This window comes from Zeugodacus cucurbitae, chromosome 2, assembly GCF_028554725.1.
Source record: "Zeugodacus cucurbitae isolate PBARC_wt_2022May chromosome 2, idZeuCucr1.2, whole genome shotgun sequence".
NCBI lineage: Eukaryota > Metazoa > Arthropoda > Insecta > Diptera > Tephritidae > Zeugodacus > Zeugodacus cucurbitae.
Genome location: NC_071667.1, coordinates 79,823,681 through 79,850,598, shown reverse-complemented (window position 1 = coordinate 79,850,598; position 26,918 = coordinate 79,823,681). Strand labels below are relative to the sequence as shown.

At 34.2% G+C, this 26,918-nt stretch overlaps 1 long non-coding RNA gene across 1 annotated transcript in view; it reads right to left on the bottom strand.

The window, feature by feature from the left end:
- Positions 1 to 1,962: 1,962 nt before the first annotated feature.
- LOC105220699 (uncharacterized) overlaps positions 1,963 to 26,918 on the bottom strand; it is a 46,065-nt gene continuing 21,109 nt past the window's right edge. The window contains exon 3 of the long non-coding RNA XR_008471068.1: positions 1,963 to 3,543. This is a non-coding gene — a long non-coding RNA (uncharacterized LOC105220699). The remainder of the gene's footprint in view (positions 3,544 to 26,918) is intronic.

The following is a 26,918-nucleotide window of genomic DNA, read 5'->3' as shown; positions in this document are numbered from 1 at the left end:
GAGATAAGAAAAATAATTTCGCCGCAAAGAAAACTCATTGAGAAATGGAAAAAAATGGAAAAAAGAGGCAGCAGCTGTCGTGGAGGTGATGTGACAGAGTAGGAGAGGGTGGTATACTGGCAAAAGTTTGCATTTAAAAGGCATAAAAAGATAATCGAAGTGTAATGCGTCAGGCCACAGCCGGGTGGGTCATAAAAAAGCACTTTACTAAAGTAACGCAAAATACAATAAAAACAAAAAAATGAAAAAAAATAAAGCAAGTCTTAAAACGGACTTATAAATTTCGATTGTAATCATGGTAATTGCGACGATTGATTTGTATGCAAATTAGTGTGGTGTGAGTGTGTGATTTGGCGGCAAAATGTTTGACCATTGTGAGGGTCAGTATGGGGTGTAGGCTTGTGGACTGATTTATGGCCATTTTGTAGCTTTGCTGGCCTAATTTTATTGGCAATAATTATTTATTCTTTTCTAAAATAATACCCTTGCAAATACCAGCTTTTACAATAAAATCAAATTAAGAAAATTTAAATTATTATTTAAGGAAAATTAAAAACATAGTGAGGAAGGCCCAAGTTCGTATTGTAATTTTATTAAGTTAATTATCGGGCCGATTTCACTAAAGTTCCCCAGTATAGTGTAGATTCCAGATTATACGCTACCTTATATATCCCAACGTATGTTTGAAAACCCTAATATTGGGTATATGGGAGTTAGAGGGAGCACAGAGACCTTTCTTTAGAATATCAGAGAGAGATAGAGAGAGAGAAAGAGAGAGAGAGATATTTACTGTTATTTTGCGTAACAAATTAGCTACAGAATATCAGAGAGAGAGAGAGGGTTTTACTGTTTTTTTCGAAACAAATTAACCACAGACACTGAGGTCTTCTTGTTCGAAATCTTGGGTCTTGAGAAGTTTTTATATATAAATTAAAATAGGATATCTTTGGATTACTTATTTCAAATTATAGGTCCGGTACGGTCGTATGAAGTAGGGTAGTTGGTAATACAAAAATCATTAATGGAAATTCTGGAAAATAGGGAAATATGTGAATTATGGAAAAAAAACTAAACTTCTTCGACTCTAGTTAGAAAATATGTGTTGTAGCTTGAAGAGACAAATTTAACCACTAAATTCATTTCTTCTCTGTTGAATGTAGAACTGTACGGAATTTCAATAATGTAAATCATATAAGGATATCATTCTAGGAACTATATGTATTATTTCCTGGGAAACAATCTAGCTCTGATACAGTGACTCAAATTTAGCTTAAAATCATTCTTGTGTGAAACGTTAAGTTTAAACAGCAAACGATAAACTGGTTACTTTAATACTCAATAGATGGCGCTGTGGTCGTTTTATTTCCGTTTAATAATCCAATTTTGCTAATTATTACAATAGAATTGAATTTATTTGTGGCAAGGTACATTTTTGATAAAAAAATAATACTTTTAGGAAGTGCTTGGGGTTATTGCAACCCCTTTTCTAGGCACTGTAAGGATATAACCATACTTTTATATGCCATCGATAGAGGTGAATCCACTAAATAGCTATTTCAGCATGGAATCTTGATGAGGATAAATTATATATAGAATATAGAAGTGGATAAACGCTGTAATAAATTAATTTTTAGAAAATTTTTAAAAATTCTATTTGAAACATGAACAGAATTGAGGACTAAAATAGTAAAAATTCTTAAAAGACATTTACACATACAGGATTTCAGGAGAGACTTTGTCTTGATAGTGTTCCCTAAAAACTTCTTAAACCTGCAGCTTTGGTATTATTATCAGAAATGTGTCTAAAAATTATAATTATTCAGAAATTTCATCAACCTAACATAACAAGGTTAACAGGTGGTAATAATAGTCAGAAAAGTAAAAAAAAAATTGAAAAATCAAACCAAAATTCAAGTTAAATTTCAATATTTTCATTAGCAAAAAGTTAAAAATGAAAATGAAAAATTAAAAACAAAAAAGAGAGAAAAGAGAATATGACTACCATAAAAAGGCTATAGTGAACTCATTATAAAATAATAAAAAAACAGAAGTGGAAATCCACTCACAGAGTATATACCACTTAAAGTGCACTTATTTTTCCACAAACCACTCTATTAAATAATTTAGCTTATTATGAAGTGCTTATTATACAAGTAAAAGGTTGCCTCATTAAAAGAGCAAAAGCTCTTAATCGAGTTGAGTACGACATACCATATACACACAGCGCTGCTTTACAAAAACAATAATACATGTGTTGGTACTTTTCATGTGAGCTTGTGACTGTGCAGCATTTACATTCATGGCACACACACTCATAGAAAAAAACGTACACAAAGCCATATGAGTGTGTGAGCTTTTATGTCTTTTAATTTTCCGCTCGACTACATAGAAACTAAGAGCATCAGTAAAGCAGCAGCAACAGCGCAGCATCATCATATTTTAAGTAGAATAAGTGCTCTATATTCATATCTTGCCACACACAACTGAACATACACAAGCACACCTACACACAATTGCTGGAGTACCTGAGTGAAGCATTAAACACTATTAAGTGAAATGCGCCATACAAAACCTAAGTAACTAACCGAAAGGGACCTGTAGCAATCATAAATACATAATTGGAGGCACACATAAATACATATCTACTTATGTGGAGTGGAGTGGAGTCTTATGTGTAGCTTGGTGTGTCATGCTTTTAAAAGCTAGGTTGGTTGGCATTCAAATATACTTAAGCCGCTGGTGCTTACGCTTAAGCTTCATATGAGTTCCTAGAATCTGGCATACTCCACTAGTCAGTTAGAACAAAACAAATGCGCGCTGTGGTCAACCACATAAGTAAGATACTAAGTAGGCTGAGTTCATATTTTTTCAGCTTCTTTTATGTGAGTGCGTTTCACTTCCATTTTTCTTTGCCGGCTTTTGTGCGGCTACTATTCTATTTATTACTATAATATGTTTTTTCATATGTGTCGTTGCGTTCGTGCAACCCTGCTTTTGTTTGGCACTCTCGTCCTTTTATGCCATTTCTGGATACTTTACAATGAGATTTGTTGATTAAGTCGGCGTTTTTATATGCGCTTTGTTCCTTACCGAGCAGATAATGAGGGATAAGCTATGACAAAAGGACATGCTTCCTTAAATACAAACATACATACATACATATACATATATATATATGTATATTTATATATTTATATATGAACAAAGCCATATGCAACCATGTGTGAGAAAAATTCAAATTTCATTTCTCTCTTTTGTTTATCTGCTTGTTAAGCGTATATGCAATTTATTATTGGATTTTTTTGTGATTTCATCAAATTTATCTCTGTGTGAATATATGTTGTGTCTTCATCTGATTTCTTTTCTTCATTTTTAGCTTAGGCACAAAACAGGAAGCGCAGTCTGCTGTGAATGCGCACAAATAAATATTCATAATTGAGTTGCTCTCAAGTGTGTGAGTGTGCGTGTGAATGTGTGTGGCATTTATTTACTTACTTTGAAAATGAAATGAAAATGACAAAGACTGTGATTTATTTGATTTACCTGCAAAGAAAAGAATGTTAAAGGAAATTTAGTGATTGCTTGCAGATAACACAATAAATATAATAAATATATATAAATATGTATATGAGAGATATAGTATATGCCTTTCAAACAAATAAAATATGCCAGTTATATGAATATTTATGACAGATTTTTTGAAATGTGAAATTATTGTTTGAAATGCTCGCACAGGGTGTGCTGTCAAGCTTTCAAGTTTCACTTTGTATATGTCAAAATTATAACAATGTTATAAAATTTGACAAGTCGGTTAATTTTCAGATGAATTTCAATTAAAAAAAGTATATCACTTTAGTAGGCATTTTTTGTGGCATGCTGATTTGAACACAATATATTTGCTATATTTGTAATCTTTTTGTTGTAAATAGATATTATAAAAGCTTAAAATAGAGCTTTCATTACACTTTCACTATTGGAAAAAGGCTCTGTAATTTTTATAATATAAGTTAAAAGAACTTCCATTGAGCTTTCACATTGAAAAAAGCTTTTGAAATATTTTTATTTGCAAACCGAATGATAGAACTGTAAATATATATAGATATTATAAAAGCTTCAGTGAAACAGAGCTTTCAGTAAGCTTTCCTACTGAAATAAGCTCTGTAAATAGTAAAATATATGAAAAAACGAGCTATCATTGAGCTTTCACTATTGAAAAAAACTTTATAAATATTTATGGTTCTAATTAGCTGATTCAATTTGAAATCTTGAGAGTTGTAAAAAGTGATTATAAAAGGTCCAGAGAAAATGAGCTATCATTGTCTTTCACCTTTAAAAAGAAGTAAAGTCTGAAAATATTATAATATAAGCTTTCATTGAATGTCCACTGTAGAAAAAAGGTTTTAAAGTATTTTAAAGAGATATTATAAAAGCTGCAGTGGAAAATAGCCTTCTTTGAACTATCAATATTGAACAAAATATTTTTAAATATCATGAAATAAGTAAATCAGAACTTTCATTGAGCTTTCACTATTGAAAAAAGCTTAATAAATACTAATGGTTTGCAAATCGAATGATAATGCTTTAAATCCTCAGCGCTGTAAATAGATATAATAAAATCTTTGAAAAAAAGAGCTTCGATGAGCTTTCACTATTGAATAAAAGTCTTCTAAGCAATATAGAACGACCTTTCATTGAGCTTTCACTGTAGGAGGAAGCTTTATACATACTTTTAGTTTTCAAATATGATCTTAAAATGTTTAACTAAACAGTTAATATACGGTTCGATATTATGTAAAATTAAGGTTACTAATTTTTGGAAGCTTTTTCACAACTATCCAGCTAATTGTTTACCATTGTTACCCAGCAAAAATTTCAACAGTTATTCAATTGCCGACACAAAGTGAAATTCCACTAACTCTATTTCAAAAAAGCAGTACCGGCAAGATTCAAACTAGTAATGCACAATAATTACGAATTTAATTCTTCTACGCACAAGTTGTAATTTAAAAAGTTTTTTAATTAAAATTCACTAGCAAGCTCTCTCTTGCCTTTAACTCATCCACTGTGATTTCTTTTATCTAACAAAGATCACTAGGCGCCGGCCAACTCACCTAACTACCAATTATAATCAAAACTTATGTATTTATAATTCTTATGATTACTTTCAGCTCGCCACTGTACACACGCACACATACACCCAGTACAAGTGAGCTAACGACGCACAGCTGCCGCTATTTGGACGCGACCAACTTTCCATTACGTAAATCTTAAGAAAATGTGCGTCAAAACACGCGGCTCATGCAAAAACTTTCGCGCACTTGCGACCGACTTCTACAGACCAAATACTCCCACAAGCACACACATACAAATATAGGTAACTCTGCGAACTTCCCATTTTAGTAAGCAGCTTACGTTAGGCGGCGCTTTGCCGTAGAGACTTCCGCTGCTGCCCTGGGACAGCTGGTGCTTCAGCCTGCTGGCAATTTGTATTTGTATGTCAGTGAGTCTATGTGGAATGTGTTGTGAAAAGTTTTCTACGTCATAAGCTCGTTCAAATGTCAGCGCACACACCGCGTTCAACAGCCGAGGCCTAGTCGCTGATTTGTCTCGAAGTTTTTCACACCATTGTAGCCGAGTTGCAGCGAGTTCTGCTAATGAGTGCCACCAAATGTGTACAGCACGTCGGTTTAAGGCAACATAACGGTACATTTTTCGCACTGCTTGATTTCACAGTATTTCTGTCTTGCCCACACTCGCAGACCTTTGCATATTTCATCACCATTTCACTAAGTCAAATGGCTAAGTTACTGCCACTTCGCAACACTTTGGAACACCTGTGCTACCGGTTCTGCTCATTTGGCTGCCACTATCTTTGCTAATATTATTTGTGCAGTTGTAATGTATATATCTACATCTACTTAAGTGGTTTCATTTCACAGTTCACCGAGTCAAGGAACGTTGTTGAACTTTCGGCTTAGAAAGAAAATTTTACATGCGAAATTCGCAGATAGGCCGTCACTTTAATGGTGTGAAACTCGAAGAATTTGTTACGCATGAAAAATGACTGTGCGTTGGGCGATTATCGGCATATGTTTATATCATATGTGTAAAAATATGAGTTTGAATATATCCAAATGGCAATAGACGCAAATTAGCAAATCCACACACCATATATCACCAGATATCCCATATAGATAGGCATTTGAATAACATAAGCTTTTGCGCTAATGAGCAAAGCGGGAATCATTAAGGTGTAGATATGTTTATCGCAGATCTGAGCATATTCATTTTTAAGTATAATTATTTTTAAGCTTGGTTAGTACTAATGGAGTTAGGTGTAGGTAATAGACAACATTACCTCGTTATACTAGCTATCTTTTTTCCATGTAAACATTTTGATTTTTTGTTGTTTATTTCATCCACATATATATCACATTAATGTTCTGTTACTTTAAGTCTCTTTATAAAAGTGAGAGATGTCACATTTGATAAGAAAGCAGTTCAACTATTCGAGCTAAGCTTAAAGTGCTCTAAAGAAACTGCTAATCTCAAAGCTAATCTTAGTAGAACACACTTCCGCGAATATTCAATCTCCACTGTGATATTTCTCTTCAACGCTTCGTCGCTCTACGTAAAACAATGTGCTCAGCCTAGTGATAATGATTTCGTCAACAGCTCTTTTCAAGAACTACCCAATATACATCGCTTCTTTTTAAAAATTATAGATCTTAAATTAAAGAACTTAATTAAAATGGAAGTGTTCTTAAATCAGTTCAAAAAATATTAACCCTCAAATTAGAACATCGGATTTTGAAACGAAAATGCATTTGCTCTGATACATGACAGCACTACAGTAATTCTGTGCGACTTTTTATGATGGAATTCTCATCAAAAACCGTTAAAAATCACCAAGTTATATTACGTATGATAAAACAAAGATACTAAGGATTATGTAATCAGCCAAAAGGTATGCTAAGTTCAAGCTATGAGCCAAACCATAAAAGAATTGAACGCTACATAGCAAAAATTGTGTGTTTTATGTTGCCTACATTTAGGAGAGATCACTAAAATATTACGAAAATAATATAATAGGTGAAACGAATGAAAAAAGGTTAATGCCTTAACAACAAATATTCATGAAAGTTGTCAATGGAATGGAAATAAAAAAGAAAATCTACATCTCTATAGAACTTTGTTTGTTAAAAACAGAGAAGAAAATATAGATAAAAAATTGAAATAAATGCGCATAAATGAAAGAGAATTCATACTTTATTAGACTGAAAAAAGTGTAGAGAAATCTATCTGCAAAAAATAACAACTTTTGTTTGAAATTCTGATTTAATCTCTCATACTCTTCTTCAATCTCCAATTTATATGACAATATATAAAAAAGTACACAACAGTGTTATTAATCTTCAAGAAAAAAATGAGAACATTTCATGTATTCCAACAAATAAAAGATAAATAAGTCCGATTAAGAAAGAATTGTGCTTCACCAACCAACAACAGCAAAAGTAGTGATTCACCCTATACTTAAAAAAGAAAACAAAAACTAAAGTCAAATTTTGTGCGGTCAATGATATGTCAGCCGTAATAACCAGTTTTATTTCGTGTGTTTTTAGGGCATCTATAATACATATACATATATAGCACATATGCTTATTACACCAAATCTTCGTTTTGTCCAATATTTCGATTTTGTTACATTTTAACGTTTCACCGTGTAGAACGAGTAGTCAACACAATTTGTCGGCTTTATTAGTTATACAAAAAGACAATGACTGCTTCGCTCTGTCTCCCGCTTAGTCTGCGTTTTAAGTCTTATCGCCGGTTTTTTGTTATTAACTTAAGCGATATATTCTTGTTTACATATACGCGTTTGGTTTTCCCAGCTAAACCGGCTAATTTGCATTTGCTTTGGAATACATATTAAATCCCAAGTGTGCTCATATTTGTTTGAGTGAATGAAAAAAATATTATTCATTTGAAGCTGTAGAAATTTAATGTGGTTTTGGATTTGCTTGAGATATTGGTTTTTTTGTGAGTGTGAAATGAAGATGGCTTAGACTGAATGAAATTAAGCCAAGTATTAAATAAGCCTGGATTAGGTTAATAAAATGCGACTTAAGCTTTAATCTTCATTCAAATTATTTTTTAAGCCTTTTATCTGTGATCCCAAGTTTGGCGTTATTTTGTTTTGAGCACCATCTTCTTTGCTAATCTTATTTTTTTAGTCTTAATCTTATTTCAGAGTGGTAAAATCCGATCTAATTTGTTTTTTGAGGTTATGTAGACCCAAATGTTTTGAGATATTACTTTTGTACTAAGATATATCTTATAGAATCGATTTTAATTCATTTTATTATTTCAACAGAGGACTTACACTTAAACTTTCCTCCGTAGATCCAGTAGTATACAATATATTTCTAATATATTGGCCCTCGTTTGTTAATAAGACCAGAGTAAAAGTTTTTATAGTATTCTGCAGATGCTTAATACAGTTTTATAGTGATTTTTGTAAAAAATATTCGTTGTATTAGGAAGAAAAAGTTATTTTTACTGTACTCCAGTCTATAGTTAATATGAAGAAACACTTTTGATTGTTTTGGCGACTTTCAACAACTCATTTTCAGCCGGTGGATCAGCTAAAATTTAACTAAAGAAGAGCAGTAGGTACTGTAATTGTAGAACTTCGAAAACATATTACTAGCACCCTAAATGTAGGCAACGTTTTTCGAAAAAAATTTTTATTTCACTGGTTTCTTTTTAGTTATTATTTTTTCTTAAATATTTATTGAAAACGTCATACTATGTATCCAAAGCTCTTACTACATATTTAGCTATAATATTCTAAATTTTTTTTATCTTTTTCTTCCCTTTATTTCCTATATGTGAGATCTTTAAGGCATTTAAAGTATTGTAAATAAGTTAATTAATATGCGGGAGTGGTCTGACAGCCTAAGTTCAATGCGTTTTAATAAAAAAAATTTAAATATTATTTTTGGAAAATAAAAAATATAAAAAAATAAATCGAAAAATTCTATATTTATAAATTTTTCCAACTAATCATTATAATTATATAACATATATTGTGCCAAATGTTGCAATGCCCGCTATGGCGATGAATATAATAAATTAAGAATAACATTAAAATTTGTGGTTTTTCCACGAAAAATGCAATACAACAAACACAAATGTGCTAACGATCTCAAACAACACCTTTGCGGGAAAAATGATAGCTCGAAAAAGGCTTACGAGACGTTATTGCAAAAGCGTCACTTGCCATATAGAATCATTAATATCAGCCATAAATATTTCAATAGCTTAAGTTGTGATTTACACGTTGCTTGTCGGTTTTTCGTTTCTTCTACATGAGCTCGCAAGTAATTCACAAGCTTTGCAGCGGTTCACACATATGAACTGAGTACTGAGTGAACTGCGCTTGCATGAGGGAGAGTATGTGTGTGTATAAGAGAGCTGGCATGTTTGGCAATGTGTTGCAAAATCTTAAGATTTGTGCGACTCAGCACATGATAAATCTCATTATGACACAAATTGCTTTTCTTCAAAAGCTCCCAACCAACAGCAGCTGGAAGATGGTAGAGACGACTGTGTTGCATCGATTTTACCTTCGTAAATCCATGCTTGTAACTGTAATGTTGTAAGTGGCGCTCTGTGTGTGTCTCTCTACTCACTCGGTGTGAGCAATAAACCTGTTGCTCGATTACGTCGAATTACAAATGTGGCTGGCGCAGCGCAGTTACATATATCTGGGTATGTTCGTTTGTAAGTATGTATGCAAGTGCATATATTTGTCTGTAAACATGATTAAGTAGACATTAACAAATGCCCGCTGGAACCACTGTGTGTGTGTGTGCGCACATAAAATATTCCTCCATCTGTTTTGTTATTCATAAGTGTTTAAGCTGCAACTGCATTTTGCGGCTGTTAGTCAGCTAATGCCGTTACATTGTGCCGCAAAGGCCGCAAAGTTATCGAATTGAATAATGTGTTGTTGTGAGCATTATGAAAAATTATGCTGTTGAAAATGCAGCGTTCAATGCATGAAAAAGGAATATTATGAAAAACATGGAAGTAGCAACTAGAAAAGCAGTTTGTTGTTGTTAGTTCAATTGGTTAGCCGGTTGGTTATTTCGTTTATATTAGCTACAATGCCTCGTTAGTGCGTTCCGTTATGTTTGCGCATTTTGTTTTTTGGTAAACAAACAGCACTTGTTGTTGTTCAATCGTGTTTTATGCTAATGCGGCTCATGTTCGCTTCGCTACTTGCAACGCATGCATAGTGCTTTGAGACTGCGGGGCGTTGCAGTAAAGCATGAAGTACAAAATTTGTTTTTTCTTTTGTTTGTAATATTAATTTTAAGAAGAAATGAAGATAAGTAAAAAATATAATGAATTAATTATTCATAGTAACTCAGCATTGACTATGAACCCATATGACTAAAACCTATACAATTGCTCAAATTTCTTTTTCATTTAAATGGCTAAAATACGAAATTGGGTACTTTTTTCGCAAAAATTTGATTTCACAATAATTACTGTATATATTTTATTATTTTCCTTTGATTTATTTCGCTGTAAGTTCAACTTTATTTCGTTTAAAATAAAAAAATTAAAGATAGAAATAGTTGTCATAAAAATGTTGCCTACATTTCGCCGCAAAGAGTATTAAAAGCGGAGACATTTTAGATAGGGTTGCATGGAAAGGGAAGTTTTTATCTATTTTTTTTTTTTAAGATCAATGAAATTTGATACCTTTATTATCAGCACATACCATACCATATTTATAGATTCAGACTGATTGATTGAAGCGGAAAGCGCAAGTTTAGTTGTCATCGAGGTCATCTAACTGGAGCCTCAAGGACGAGCTGTGTCTACAGGGTTGGACCAGAAGGAGAGGGGTTGTAGATGAGGCAATTACACAACAGCTGGTTCCATATCATGGGAATTGACCCGGATTTCATGTAACTATAATGAATATCTGTGGCTTTGTATGAATCCGGGTCCTCTTTGCTAATGAATTCGATTATCTTGCTAAGTTAAGATTGAAAACGTCGATATAATACTTGCATAACAGAATTCAAATAGTTTGTTTTGAAACTAAAAAAAAATTGGATCCCGAAATTCAACTGATTGAAAATGTTATTTCGAAAACTGGTTAGTTAAGATTGTAGAATTGTTCTCCAGAGGTAAACATACTTAGAGTAAAAGAAACAGTCTTTATGAAACCAGAATCATCTCTTTTATTGAATTAAAACCGTTATTATTTATCATATTTCATGATAATGATAAAAACCACAGTTTTTTCATTTATTAATTTTAAGACACGTGAAAACAATTTCCAAAATTAAGAAATAAAAAGATCTATTATATATATATTATATATATATATATTCATATATGAAATAATTTAAGGATTCCAGAGACGCCAAAACTCTATTTGGGACTGGTGTCAGTTGAAGATTTTCAGTAGAAAAATTAAATAAAAACGTCTTCTTCTAAGTCTGCAAATATTTACTCCAAAAAGACTTAATCCATTTATATTCTTGCCACTGACAAGATCCCGTTCGTGCTTTCTGGCACCGACCACTCTCAAAATAGAACGTTCTTCCAAATATTATAAGATTTTATGACCATTATGAAATCCAATCGCCACGCAGTGGTAATAAAATATTTTCTATCTTTTATGATATTATATAGTTCTATATGAAAATATGTATGTTTTTAGGCGCAATGAAAGGCAAACATTACATCCAAATAATCAGCTGAAAGCGGCACATGGCCAGCTATCGCATACACTTTAAGTCAAAAAGATTTTATTACATTAACTGTTCTTTATATATTTATTACCACAGCCAAGGGCTTAAGTTGAGCTTAGCACCTTGTTTAAAATGGCATTCTCTCTATGTATGATTGCGTGTGTTTGTTGTCAGTGCATTCACCTTATATTGTTTACTTGTTGCTTTCCTCTGTTTATCTGTTGTTGCTGCTTTTGATATTAAATATGCCGTTTGTCGTGTTTTGGTCGTAAAATTCGTCGTTTTTTTCGGAATAGTTTTTAATTTATGCGCAACACCACCAACATACAAAATGACACTTAACAAAAACTTTAATTATTTACTTTCCAAACTTGGAGCTATCTATTACTAGTTTGGGGAGTCGCTTAGAGATTACTGAGGCGCTGCGGCATAGCATGACTCACTTTGAATACAAAACTGCGCGCGGTGTTGGGTGCTTTGAGGTAAAAGCACTGAAGAAGACTGCGCTGAAGTGGTTATGTTAGGCTGTGTTATGTTTTTGTGTATGTTTCTATGCTATGTAAATCTGTTTGTGTGTCTGCTTTTATGTTTATTAGTGGTTCTTTGTTACTTTGGTGTAGCTTTAGGCTCTCTCTATTTTAATCCAATCATTTTTTTATAATTTACCATTCCATCCCGTATCTGCCGTATCTGCTGCGTGTTCCTGTGCTGTGCGGTGGCGTGACCCAATTCAGCGTTGCCATTAAGCAAATGTGTTTTCTATGCTGACTTAATTGGCATGCAATCCATTTGCCCGCCAGCCTGATTAACATACGTGCGGAGTGAAGCTAACAGCTCACAGCTGATGGTGCCACATATCCATATGTATGTATATGAATACACAAACAGATTTTTGTTTTTGTACTTAGAAAGAGTAGCGAAGTGTGCGCCGCTTCTTCCTCATTACATACAGCTAACTATTTATGGAATATTTATATATGTATGTATATGCATACGTGCTCATATTTATCATTAGGCACAGCACTCCAAAGCAGAAGAGTTACCTTACTCAAAGCCCTCAACAAACATATATTCATACATAAGCGGGTTATTTTAACCGTTATTACAGTAAAGTGCTGCTCATGTGTATACCCATCCAATCCACCATTAGTCATTTATTAAGCATTGCCACTCGCATGCCGTGCGTGCACTGTGGGCGGCGCTGCTGCGATCCGGCTTGATTACCGAAATCAATTTTTATGTTATGCTTGATTTTGACAAATCAAGGCGATAAACTTTGATGGGAGTTACTCTCGTACCGTACAGCTACAATTTATTATCGCCAGTAATGCGACACACTCACACACACACACCCAGATTTATATTGACTGGAGCACTTAAGTACATAAAAACAGTTATGTTAGCTACGCGCTTCAACATCACAATTTTTTTTAAGAGCAGTCAGTCAGCTTCATAATATTTTACAGCAAATGTCAAAACATCAAATTTCATTGCGGCTAATAATTTGTTTGGTCTTCATATTGATTTCTGCTTGTGATTTGTTGTATTCTTGTGGTGACATGTCTCTTGTGACTTAACTTTATGATTGCAAATTTGCTGGATTTGTTTTTGATGTTTTTTTTCTCCGTTTTGGCGGGTTTAAGTAAATGGCGATGGTTGCCAAATATTTTCATGGAATGGTTCTTATATTGTTATGATATAGTGATGCGCGAGAAAGATGATCTTAAGAGAGTTAAAACGAGATCAAAAATGGTATCTATATGTGGTGTATATATAATTTATTTATTGTTTCTATCTCTCTAGAAAAACAGAGACCTCTTAGTTACACTATTTATAACACAAGGACGATCCAACTGATTTTGATGATCTCAAACGACAAAGATCTCTTGGATACACTATTGATAACTCAAGAACGGCTCGAACGGTTTTGATGATATTTGATGGGTTGAATTTGTCTTCGTTTGAAATAGCAGAATAACCATTAAAATGTCTAAGAAATGATGATTAACTTTAAAAAATAATAGTATAGAAATATGACTAAAACATAGAAAATCCTTGATTCGAAATTAAAACAAAAGTAGACAGAGGAGATTACAATGTTTGTGAAATCGATGGATCTTAACGATTCTAGATCATTTGGTTAATCAGTCATCGGCGTCATCTATTGACAATAGAGAATGCATGTGAACGTTCTACCGTCGCAGTATTACATTAATCAAGAATCTAAAGCCACCAAAACCATAAACACAAAGGTCGAAAAATATTTCTCTGAATTTATAAGAGAATGGAGGCCAACTCTTCTATTTAGATACATATGGATATTCAAATATAAAATCACACCTACAATTAAATCATATTTTAGAAAACCTGGTTCAATAAATTCATTAAAAAATGTTGATAAATAAACTAAGTAAACATCAATATGACGAATAAAGCTACTTCACACAATCTCACAACCTAACTTTTTTTTGCTTTCCATTATTTACAACCAATTGACATTTTGTAACAGTAATTCATTTGTTATGTTATCTTTCAATTGTTGACGTCACTGCCAATATCATATAACGTTTGAGGGGCGTTCTTAGCATTCAACAACGCACACACACGATTGCTCAGCGGAACCAATGTTAGACAAACTTTAGACACTGATAAGAGCTTTGTATCAGATATCGTAGAAACATATGTTTGTACACATGTCAACCAGAATGTTGACTACTAGAAATTATGCAGAAATCAAAAGATAAGCGGATACCGAAGACATAAATAATGGTACGCATTGATAGGTTATTTGCACGCTGAGTACTTAATGTGACATAAGTGGCTTTCGTTGGAACTTTTAGTATGTGATTTAAGGGTGGGTTTTTATTTTTATGGCAGTATGTTAATGCAACTAAAGTGTACTTCTGAGAGTCAATTGTATAATTTGAGTTATTCTGATTTATATAAGAACTACTGTTTTTAGCTTTATCTAAATGTTATTGAAAAGTTTGAAGCTTCATTTTGTGATGAAATTAAAATTAATATTATGGTCAGATTTAAACTAAAAAGCAATCTAAATCAATTTAGATTACTTTCATATATTTTTACAATCTGTTTAGCTTAAGAATATAGCAACAGTTTTGGAATAAATTAAAATGTTGTTTGGTATAAAGGAGCACTGTTACTCTCATCGATTTAAGGACAATCCAAGATACTAACAGCTGTTGCCTAATAATTCATAAACTTTTTCTTTTAAATATTTCCAATATCTCAAAAATATTGCCATATTTCAAAAAATTATAATTTCAGGATCCCGGTTTTTTCGGGGTTTATGAATAAAAATTTCACATAATTATACTATTTTCACTCACAAAATCAATTATACTTGAATTCTTATACAAAGTAATCAATATTATATGTACCAAATTCGGAATCCCGAAAATCAAATGCTTAAATTCGAGATACCGAAGTATCTTATTGAGATATTAGCTTCGAGAACTTTCAGTAAGATTTTATAACTAAGTTGCTAAAGAGAGTATTATAGTTTTGTTCACATAACGGTTGTTTGTAACACCCAGAACTGAACGAGTTTTTGGTTATATTTGGAGCAAAAGGCTATAATTTTTAACAGTTATGATTATGTTAATGTGGAAATACTTAAATTCAAAAAACAAGATTTTAAAATAAATTTGTTTTAGAGAAATTTGGTTATTATATAATATATTTTTAAAAACATTATAATTCTAATAAATTACTACAAGAAAGTTTATTCTAAATACTGATAGAATTGCGTATGAAGCAATGAGACCAAGATCTGGTGATTTACGCCTTGAGTAAAGCTTTTCAATCCACAACTAACTCAAAACTCTTTAAAAACCTTCAAGTCAAATAAATCTTTGCGCAATTAAATTTGCAGCGATACATTGCTTTAGTAACTTCCCAGCCCATTTTGACCCAGTAAATCGCGATTTCGCCTTCACAGCGGAAGCGCAAGAAATGAAGAAATGCGAGTGAGCCAGCACGAAAACAAAACGCTCCCCAAAAACAATCATATTCAAACTATTTAGCAATTTATGCTATGATTTATGGTTTTGCGCAACAACAACAACAACACATAGAAACAAACAAACAGAGAAACTTTCCGCGATTTTATTCTGCAATTTTGTTTCAACAATTTTTTTAAGGTTTTTTTATTATATTTTGATTAATTGCGGTATTGCATAATCGTTGGACGCGATTTGTGAGCACTCGCTAAGCTGGTTTACAGTTATGTTTATATATATATATATATATATATATATATATACATATATTTTATATGTATGTGTGTCTGTGTCTGTGTGAAACCTCCCAAAGCGCTGAAAACTCCAAAAGTTTCACAAAACTCCGGCGGAAATTTAGAAACTGAAACAGCAGCAAGAGGAGGAGGCAACAAGGGATAAAAGAGATGAGCGCAAAATAATAACAGTTGAAAGAAAATCAGCATAAAATAAAAGAGTCCACCAAGTTGTAGAGTTATATATGTTAGTGTATATGTGTAACATGCGGCATTGCCAACTGCCAAAAACCGAAAATTATTTACATGCAAAACCGATTTTTCATTCGACACTCTCAACGGAAGGCATAAATTCACTGCAACACAGATACTTTTTCTTTATTTTTTCTTTCCACACCCCACCCAACGGCGATTGAGAAGGAGGAGGTGGCGACGGCGGCAAGTAGAGCGTAAGAATGCGCCATAAATCAAGGAAAATATTGAAGACGACGACGACGAAGAAAAATATAGTGCAATAGATTGTAACCCATGAGCAGGCTGTCATCGCATGCCAACACACGGGCGCTCAGGTAACCCGGCACTGCAGCTGCATGCAACATGCCACATGCACCAGCACACAGGTGCGCCAGCAGTTGAGTCACCACACCACACCGGTGCACCGTCTTGAGTGACTAAGAAAAGTGGCGCGTTGAATGAAATGGCGCTTTACGATGTTGCCACATGATTATAGTGCACAACAGCAGTGGCGATGACGCAGAAGGAGAGAGTGTGGCGTAAATGCATAGAAGAAGGCTAGTAGGTGCTTTAGAGGAATGGAGCGGTAACTAGCAAAGTTGGGATGCGCTTTGCGTCGCCGCCGCCGGCGTGTGGCGGCAAATGCCAGTGGCAAAACACGAAGCGTCTGGCAAATTTTGCAAAAGTAGCAATTTTCTAAATGCAACGCTTACTGTGCTACAAAACAACTATAACAACAACAATATGAGCAATGCAGCGTTAATATGCTGCCAACTTCAACTACTCTCCAGCGAGGCAGGCAATTTATGAATGTCTCAACAGGCGGAAAAGTGCTAAGCGCCAGTGAGTAAGTGTGTGTGTGTGCGTACGTTTGGCTCCAAAACGGAACTAAATCTATGCATTTAGGTGTGTACATATAGATAAGCATAATATGCTAAAGGAGTAGGCGTTGAAGTAGCACAAAATGTAGGCACCGGCGTGCGTTGGAGCGCAGCAAGGATACTGTGTATGCTCGGCGTGATGGAAAACCAATTTTATATAGTAGTATTTTGGTGTAAAACTGTTGTGGAGCTAAGGCGCAAATTGGACACAGAGCGATATAGGGTGGTTCGTAGGTTTGTTTTATTATTATTTATAAAAAAAATAGAAAAAATTATTGATCTATTTATATTTGATTAGCCTCACAATTATTATATATGTATGTAGCCAATTTTCTGTTAAAAATGTGTTAAACAACGTATATTTATTTTTCAGCTTACTATGTTGGAGACATATTTACTATGAGAATCATTTCAGGTGGAAGTGACTCATTTGTATGAAAGACAGGAAAGTAAATGGAGAGAGCATTAAATTGGGAGAGAGCTAGTCATTCTGTTATACCAGTACACTTGGGTCAGACCAAATGTTTCTTCGATTCGATATTTTCTTTGGTATAGTATATAGGATCAGATAAGATCATCTTAGGTTAGGTCAAGTACTCTTTACGGATCGGCAAGAGCCTTATGATTCGACAAAACGCTTGGACTTTGTTATTCAATTCCTAAGTCGGCTTATGTCAATTCCTGTCACTTCGTTGGGTTCGCTGAAGGTGTGCCTACCGAGGCGTTTTAACCTTAGTCTGGCGTATACTTGACATTGAGGGAGGAAGTTCTTGGATGATTCCTCTTCAACTTCCTCTAGGCAACTTTGGCAACTAACATCTGGCTTCATCCTAATCTCATATGTGCCTATTGGACAATAACCATTAAACAAAGCAGTAGGAAGGAGTGTTTCGGGCCAACGCGGACCAGACGGACCACGCCACTACACAGGTGCTGACTGTTATCCAGCGTTTGGCGAGCTCACACGAAGTCAGTCAAGTTGACCATGGACTACACACCCGGTTTCACTCCGACGTCAAGGTTGCTAGGATCTCTTGCAAGATGGTCCGCTTTTCAGTTTCCAGCGATTCTGCGGTGACCAGGTACCAGCACAAGTCGGATTGCAAAGTAGTTCGAAGCTACTGATAAAGATGTTAGACACTCACTAACAGTCTTCGAATCGAAGACCAGTATTGCCGCTCTGCTGTCGGAGTGAAGACACACCTCTCTGAAGGAGGACGGAGCAGTTGTCTACTGCTACATTAATGACAGCAACCTCTGCCTGAAAAGCGCTGCAATGGTCTGGCAGACGAAAATTGAAGTTAATTGAAACCTTCCGACAGAAGACTATCTTTCTTAATCTGACACAATATTTTCCAAAATTTAGGTGAATTTCTATTGTTATTCTATGAGAAAATCTCCATTAAATAAAAATTTATATAATAATCATTGCCTACATCTAGGCGCATATTAAAAATTAAAATGAAGTCACTGCTGTTAATAGTATTTTGTGCTAATATAAAAAAATCAGAACTAATACTATTTTTTTATTTTAAAATGTATTTTGGTATAGTATAATCTGAGTAAAAAATTAGAAAATAAGATAAAAATTATATATTAAGCGAAGTTTGAACAAATAGTTGAATTAGAATTTTTAAATATTTATTTTTTATTTAAAGTTGTGAAATAGTTTTTCTCATCTGCTATATTAATACAATTCAATTTTTTTTTCGTTAGTTATTATTTTTTTTTTGTTTTTCATGGCTCTAAAATTCGTTATACAAATCTAAATTATTTTTTAATTTTTTTTTAATTTTTTATATTTTTTTTAATACTTGCTTTTAAACATTTTTTTTAGTTTTTTGTTTTTTACTTTTTTTTTATTTTATTTTAATTTATTTCAAACTTGCTTTTGAACACCCTTTATATACTTACAATAATATACCTCACATATATGTATAGAGAATATTTTCATGCTTGTGCATTATAGTGCATTTATCGGATTACTTTTTACACCCATAACAGGATTACCAGCCGCATACCAAATATGTTGCCCTTAGCAGAGCAGCGCAGCGCAGCACAGTTCACATAGCGATGCTGAAAAGTTAAGTGCCAAACTCAACTGAGCTTGCTGTTTGCTTGCTGCTACTTTAAGGATGCGAAATAAAATATTCTCAGTAAATATATAAGAGCACTTGGCTTTATATGAACAAATCGTAGACAAAGGCATAAAATGCACAAACACACACATACACGTTGTTTATTGTAAGGCATACATGTAAGGCACTTCTCCTGAGTGTGTGTGCAGCAAGTTAGTGTAGACCTAAAATGGCCAGCGTGCGCTCCGCTTATGGGCCATGCGCTGCAGCGCTTCCAATTTGTTGCATGTAATTGCCATAAAAAGTAGATTTTATTGTTGTTGTTGTTGCTGCTGTTGTGTATTGCGAAAAACTGTCTGAGAGACTATGCGACTATGCAATTTACTCTTGTGCTTCTAGCGAAAAGAAAAAGTTATATTGAAAAGTGAAGAGTCGACTAGGCTGGCAGACAGCAGGGAGACAGGCGGAACCTAATAAAATTCTGTTGAGACAAAGACAGCGCTGCAGCTTAAACACATGTGTGTGTGTGTGGCGGAAAACTTCAATTTCTTGCAGTGAAAATATTGTTGAAAAAATTCACTTTTTTTGAAAAAAGTGAAATTACTGTAATCTATCTAAAATAAATATTTTTTACCCAAGAAGTGCTGTCTTTTCCTCGTTGATGTCCATTTAACTAGCAAACTCTCTTCTACTACACAAAAGCTGGAAAGCGTTGACTTTTTCTTTGTTTTTAAAATTCTATCAAATTCTAAGAAATATTTTTATAAATTTTTTAGTAATTCTTAAAACTGATTTTAATTGATGAAATTTCTAATCTATATATAAATATATATGGGTGTGTGTGTGACATGTGCTTCCATTCATATTTCAAATAAAATTTTAATACAATTCTGCTGAATTTTTATGAGTTTTCAGCAACTATTATTCCTATGAGCTGAAATATTCCTGATTTATTAGAATTTGTTATGTTTATTATCTGGGAATTTGCTACGAAATTGTAGATCAACATACATAGTGAATTGAGTATCTGTTAGTGTGATTGTTATTTTGTTTGCTTATGTGGACTCTTGTGAAAAACTAATACATACACACATGCATGTATGAGCAAGTATATACCAAAAATGGCGGTGGAAAATCTTCATAGAAGTAGATAAAAAAGATTTTTCATAGAACACAAAGTTTTATGAAATAAAAATATTCTAATTTTATTTTAAACCATTCAGTTATTTCGCATATTCATTTATATTTAAATATTCCTGAGTGACTAGTATCGCTTTTCTGTCTTAGCTGAAAGCCATTTAGGTTATGTAGATTACCATCAAATTTGTATTCCCTGTGATTGTACAGCCAACTCTAATATTATCGTCTCAGTGTTAAAATTTTAGAGATAGAGATTTAAAAATTCTTAAATCTCTCATCTTAACACCTTTTCAACTTTCAACTCCCTTATTCCCTTAAGTGACCTTTCGCCTACCCTAGTACGAAAGACATTAATTTTAAATAATATTATCGAAACTAAAATTTACGAATTTTATCAGATGAATGTTTCCATGATCTTATATTCAATGTTTTGAAGAATTGAGGTTCGTTTTTTTAGTCAACGTTGAACAACGAGAACAAATAGAACGCCACTAAAACAAAACGGACATTTGAAATGCGGCTGAGTGACAGCTCTCTGCAATGAAGATTTCTATGAGCCCATTAAACGGAATGAATTGGTTTTCGTTTGTGATACAAAAGCCTATAGGTTCTTGGGTCCCTCCTTACTTTTAGCCTACCCTTGGTATACATATCACTATAGTCTAAAGATGGTAACAAGCGACACGAACAGAGTTTTTAGGTATCATTGAGAAATGTAAGTTTCATAGATATACATACTAATTTAAATAAATAATTTGGAATTTATATTCACTCAGGTGTAAGCACAGATATTTTTTCTAATTTAAAATAGGACGAAGATAGTAGACAAGTTCGGCATACTAGAGCAGGTGCGTATAGAAATTATGAAACTTCACTCAAAACAAACTGCCTTACTACTGCTAGGTATCATTAGTAAGGGTAATTTTTGTTGCTTCAGCTGTTGCCCCGATACATGCTCACTAAATTTTTTTAATGAAAATTTTGGGTCTCTATTATTTAAATATAGTGTTGATGGAGGGTGGGTTTCTGATACAAAGTTCTTTCAAATTTTTTGCCCCGGATGCGCTATATTCTCAACACCTAAAAAGCAAGAAAAAAAAGAAAATAAAAGCAAAAAAAGTAAATTAATGCCCACAAAGACTGGTAAACGGAAAACCTTGTTTGCCTTAATTCTAAGCTGTCGTTAGGCAATTTCAATTTTGATGCCTCGCATTGTGGCGAAAATTATAGTGTAGCCGTTCGGTTGTGCAGCGGTTTCAGGCGCATAAAGCTATTTAGATGCTAATCTGACCTAGTTAATTAAGCAAAAGTTATGATCAATCCAGGTGTTAACGCATTAATGAGAGTGCGAAGGCATTATGCTTGTTGACGCAGGTTACTTTTAATGGCGTACATAAGGCGTTGGGAAAATATGTTTCTTTGAAACACTCTAGAAATATTGTGTGTGGGCGTGTATTTTTTTCTGCGAAATGAAGTTAGATATTATTGAAGCGAAAATGTTGATAAAACAATAAAGTAGGCAATAATTACAGGATAAAATTATTTATATTAAATTTAATAAAATAATATAACTAGATAAATTAAGCAATAATATTAATATTATGATTTTAAAAATCTCAATTTAATTAAAAAAATTTCTGAAATCCTTTTATTTTAATATTTTTTAGTATTATTTGCAGAACATTTTTTAATTTTTTTATTATTTTTTGATATTTTTTGAGAGATTTAAAATAAACTTTGAAATTTCCTATTTTGCCTTTTTAAGAAACTGTAAATCGTAATTTTAATTCCAATCTGCTCTATTTTCTAGAGACGAATGATGCGTCGCCTCTTTTTAATTATTTTTTTCCGCTAAGTATGCAAGATATTTTTTCGAAAGTAGCAAACGACAGTTTTTCTAAGATTATGGCCTACATTTGGGCGCCGTTAACTATTTTCTGATCTTTTCAAAAACGCTCTTCAAATTTCTTTTTGGATAAGGATAATTTAATTTGTTTTAAAATTTGTAAAAAATTCTGTAAGCTGTTTAAAGTGGACTATATTGAAGTCCGAGGTAATAAAGTAGAATCCTAAAGGCATCAATTGGCTTCAAATCGGAAATTGAGGTGATTTTATGGTTCCCACATTTACCCGGAGGAAGCCGAGGGAGTGGAAGGCCTCCACTCTGTTGGAGGGACCAGGTGGAGAGCGACCTGGTTACACTTGGGATCTCTAACTGTCGTCGAACTGCGAAGGAAAGAGAGAAGTGGCGTGCTATCGATTGGGCTATAACTGGCTAAACGGTTGTAACGCCAATCACATACATAAATTTATTAATAAATGGAATTATTATCAATTTACCAATAAAAAGAGATCGAAGACTCCTCTTAGAAGATACAAAATTTAAAACTATTGGTATGAGATACATCGCTTCTTATTTTCTTACATCAAATCTTACCTTTAGCTAACTGCAAACGATTAGGTATAAAAACACGACCGAGTTAGCGCAATATTCGAGTACGTGTTGCAGAGTATTCCAGGTATAATACCTGATTCTGATATTTGAATATTTGAATTTTTTTTTCGAAAAACTATTTACATATATTCTAAAACTCGAAATATTTTTTTATTAAATACTATTAATCTTCACCACACTTTCTTTTCACAATTTCATTCACAAAAAAAAAAAAATCGATTTGCGTGCGTTAAGACAATAACCGTTAGAGCACAGCTACTCACTACTTAATTTCAAAGTGTGAAGCTGTCTAAATAACGTCTACTCGTGGCGTTTAGAAATATATTACTCAGAAATGATATTACACTGTATGTGTGCATATGCGAGTTGCTAGTATATGAAGTTCATACTTGGAACTGCAGTGCAAGAATATACATATTATGTAATTATATAGTGAACTTGATTGCCAATCAAGTCATGCATATTATACAGATTTATAGTTTGTCCCATTTCTTAGCATAAATTTGCGCTATAACAAAAATAACCTAATAGAGCTAGAGGAGAGCAAGATAAGAGTTTTCAATTAGAACTAATAAGCGTCAAAGCATTTCCGAACTGCGAAATGCAAAGATTGAGCTAAATTTCCAAGTAAATTGCATTAGAATTGGAAAAACACAGCTACAAATTAATATATAACTAACAGACGCAGCGAAAAGCACGTCACCAAAATGCACACGGTGTAGTCAACTGGTTGGTTATTTCGCATTTGTCATGGGTGCAAAGTGACATTTCAAAGGTTGGTAAATTTTGGAGAATCAGCATAGATTTGAAGTGTGTTTGACATTTGCAACCGCAACGTTGCCACAGTTTGTGTAAACACAGAAGCAATAAATTGCATGAAACCGAATACACACACGAAATATGAGTCGATGGGTTATCGGTTAGCAAATGCCACTGACGAAAGTAAAATAGATTAGAGACTAACAACAAAAACAAATACTTGACTTCCTATGGACAATAACAACTACTTGTCTGCTTGCCGCTACGAGTTAGCAACAATTGGTGAGTCCTCTGATGGTAGACAGTAGGCCCAACCACTTGAGCGCGCCGGCCAGACTTCCCGTAAAACACTTGAATGCAACGCTGAGGGTATACATATGTAATTTATATATATATGTATGTATGTAAGTATATATGTTTGTGTACAACAACACTTGAGAGTAGCGTCGCCAGCACCGGAAAAGAACCTGCCACAGCGCTCACTGTTTGCCTGCTGCGGTCGGTCTGCCAGCCAGACCAGCCTGGGCTCAGCTGTATGCCCACGCATGCGCAGCGGGTAGCAAATAACAAGAAGAAGAAGCAGAGCAGCAGCAGCAGCACACATGTGCAACAATAACAATGCAAATGCGCACTTGCCACTTCAAAGCGAAAGACTGCAGTTCATTTATTTTTCATTTAAGTCGCTGAAGAGCCGGCAGCCTGCGACGCTTATCAGATGCGGTGGCGCTGTCGATGGTTGCTCCGACTACACCAATCTAAACATGATAATTGCTTTTTGTGGTTGTCGCTGGCGTTCGTTGCCATGTTGCCAATGGCATTGCCGTGGGCGTCTAATGCTTTACTAACTCGCTGTTGTTGTTGTATGTGCACCGCTCATTAGAAATGTTGATGCCAAGATATTGCTCTGGCATATTTATTATTGAAACGCATTTCGATATGAAATTGCTTTTTTATGTAACGATGTAATAAGCAGTTGGTGAAGAGAGGGCGAAAGAGAGAGAAGTAGATGTGGGCACCAGCTTGCAGGATGAGCCTATGTTGCTAGGAGGAAGTTAAGAAATTATCATCATGACCCAGCACACAACAACAACAACAACAAACATAAATATAATTACATTTTTTAATTAGAATTTGAATAGGTCGCCGTAAATAGCAACAACAAAGCGTCGATGAGCGCCAACGCCTATTTGAAGTCTATAAAGACCTCAAAAAAAATAGAAAAAAATGAAGAAGAAAATTAAGAGCGCAAATACATTAAACACGGCGCATTTGTTACACTTCATTTTGGAGCCTCTACACGCACAACAATAACAAATACAATGAGAGCAGATTCCAGCGAAACACTACAAAAAGCATTTGTGTAAGCGTACGCCTACAAAAAATACAAAAGCATGAAAGCACTTGCTAGCTGGCGGCTACCGGCGGCAAGTGGAAAGCTGAACATTTCCTGAGCATGAAAGCAACAACAACAAGCAAGAGAAATTATGAAAAACAAAATTATAAAAATCGTCTACTCATTACAGACTAAAAACTAAATTTCCATGCTTTAACGATGGGAATATTTTCACATTTTCCACACTCAAGCTCGGGGCTCTGAAAGGTAGCAAGCACCCAGACGGCAGACACCAAGAAAGAGGTAGTGCCACTCAAACGCCCACTGGCAACAGAGACGGCCACAAAAGCAAAGCATATTAAGCATAAAGGTAACAACAACAACAACAAGTAAATGTGCTGTACTAAGGTACAGTTAGGCGACACCCCCGTTAGAGAGATACAAAATTAAAAATAAAAAACAAAAAAATGTTGACCGAAAAAAGCTCTGCATACTTAAAAAAGCCACGGCATTACATTTGTTACTTGTTGTTTGTGTTATTTTTGTTGCGCCCATTTAAAGATGGTTTGCTTCATTTAGTTCGTCCAACTTAAGTGTTACGTGCGTTACGGCGTCTAAACGCCGGTCCGGCAAGCAGGATGTGAAAGCAGCGGGCGCCAGCTGCACCAGCTTCCACCTTTTTTCTCAATTTACTTTCTTGTTGTTGTTGTTGGGTTTGTTTTTTTCGTGGCCCATCAACTAATTGGCCCCATGAGTAACGTATTTAGTCTGTTTACGGTATCATTGCTAGTCGCCACAAATGGTGCTATTTGTGGTGCTGTGTCTGGCAAGGGGTGGGTGGGTGTGTGTGTGGTGTTGTTGTTTTTTTCTTTAGCTCCCCGTTTTTGGTGTCGTAACAAATTACCGTTCGCAATGAATTTGCTGTTTTTTCTTGTGCTCGAACAAGAAGGTGGATTATGAGATTACAAGTTTGTTGTGTGGCTAAAGGTGTTTTGTGGAAGTATTGAAATATGTTTAAGAAAGCAAGGAAACGAATTAGCGCGTAGTGTCTTAAGCTTACTTATTAGTCTTTTAATAGAAATTAGACAAATTTTTAAAAATAAAAATAATGAAAATTTTGAATTTTTTTAAATAAAAAAGTGATAAAATTGAAATATTTTCTCAAAACTCTATTATAATTAGAGAGTTGTTTTTATTTACCTTGCCAAAGGATCAATTTGAAAATATTTAAGTAAGTGACAATAGCCTAACCTAACTGAATGAGGTGTGCAACTTGGCTAGGTCGGAATTGTACAAAGATAGAACTCTGAATAAAATGAAAGGTTTGGGAAATTTTATGAACAAAAAGGTTAATATTAATGGTAAAGGATTGCCAGTCTTCACTATCAGTTGCATTGGAACACTTCGCAATGATACTAGTTTGGGTGCCTAGCCACAGCGGTATTGCAGGAAACTGCAAGGCTGACGGGCTCACTTAAAGTGGAATGGGGACAAATAGGAGCGCCGCTGTCCTCTTGCAACTTGCTTCTGGATGAATGGGTCTCAGTCGAACTGAGCAGGCGCTGGACAGTCACTAGCACTTGTTCTGTCGCAAGATCATTTTGGCCCAAAGTAAATCGCAAGAGGTCAAGGGAACTCTTTGCCTTAAACAAGGTCAATCTTTCCTAAGTTATAGGTGTTCTAACTGGCCATTGTCCCATCGAGATTCACGCGGTCAAATTAAAAATTTTACCGGATTCAAAGATGCAAAAGTTGCCTAGAAGAAGGTGAGGTAGAAGCCTCCCAGCTTTTCCTTTTGGAATGTCCAGCCTTTGCGAGATCTAGACGAAAAATCCTTGGATCTCACTTTTTTGGGCACCCCCGCGAATTAACGGATACAGAAGTTAAAAACCTTTGCAAATTTGTGGTAGGTTCTTCGTGGTAGTGGTAGGCTTTGTCGATTCATAAAATGAGTGAGGTGGTTGAATTTTACGGCATCACAAAGGACTGCTTTTGTTAGTCTA